The sequence below is a fragment of the Hyaena hyaena genome, unplaced genomic scaffold (assembly GCF_003009895.1).
Source record: "Hyaena hyaena isolate Hyena2069 unplaced genomic scaffold, ASM300989v1 scaffold_913, whole genome shotgun sequence".
NCBI lineage: Eukaryota > Metazoa > Chordata > Mammalia > Carnivora > Hyaenidae > Hyaena > Hyaena hyaena.
This window is the reverse complement of record NW_024081546.1, coordinates 623,019-624,186: the sequence shown is the minus strand read 5'-3', so window position 1 is coordinate 624,186 and position 1,168 is coordinate 623,019.

Genomic DNA, 1,168 nt, shown 5'->3' with positions numbered 1-1,168 from the left:
TTTCCAGCTTGCAGCCTATAATTTGGTGTGTTTAATAGTCAAGTTGTCCCTGTCTCCTAGTTTTACAGCTCTTGACATCAGAGTTAACAAATCAATTCTACTTAACAGTATTTTAATTTCAAGAGCTTATTCTATGATGTAATATATATTTTTTCACTTTCTTGTCCAGTTTTCATTATTCAGAATCCATTCTTCAGTGAAATAAATATTTACTTAGAATTGTTTCAATCAATTTAAAATGAACTCATTGTACTAGTGAATTCTAAAAATTCTACTCGACCTTTGAGGTATCTCTTCATAATAAGAGTTGTTAGGGGTACCTGGGTGGCTCGGTTGGTTTAGCTTCTGATTCTTGATTGCAGTTCAGGTCATGATCACCTAGTCCTGAGATCGAGCCCCACATGCAGAGCCTGATTGGGATTCTTTCTCTCTCTTTGCCCCTCCACCACTTGTATTCCTCAGCTCCCTTTCTCTCAAAATAAAAAAACTTAAAAAAAGAGTTGTTATTTGATTGAATATAGATCATATAATAGTTTCTATGAGTCCATTTTCTTGCTTAATTTTATTTACATATAACTACAAAAAAATGCTTTCTTAATCATTTCATTCCCTATTGATTCTATTCATTGTTCTGAAATTCTTTAATTTATTTAACAAATATATATATATGTGTATATATATAGCATTTCATATGTCGCAGGCACTTTTCTAAGTGCTTTACAAATATTAAGAGTTAACATTCAAACCATTTTCATTATCCTTCAAAATACGGCCCACTGCTTTTTCTAATTTGTGAACATTTATTTTTCTTCTACTTGGCATCTTTCTATATTTTCTAATTATAAACCAAACAATTGATACATTGCATGGTTCAATTCTCTTGCACTGATCACTACTTTATATGTATTTCACTTAAGTATTTACATAGGTTTAATGCTTAAAGAGCTGACAACCTTAATGTTTAGAAAAATTGGTTTCATATGACAAAAAATTCTGTCCTCATTTAGTCAAGGAAATAAGAATAATCAAACTTTTGTTTCTTGGGGAGAAGCAGTAAAATAAATAACTAGTTAATAGAAAATATGTAATATATCATAAAATAATTTCAAAAATTGCTAACCAAGTATAGTTTGAATATTATTATATATATAAACATATAATGTTTTTG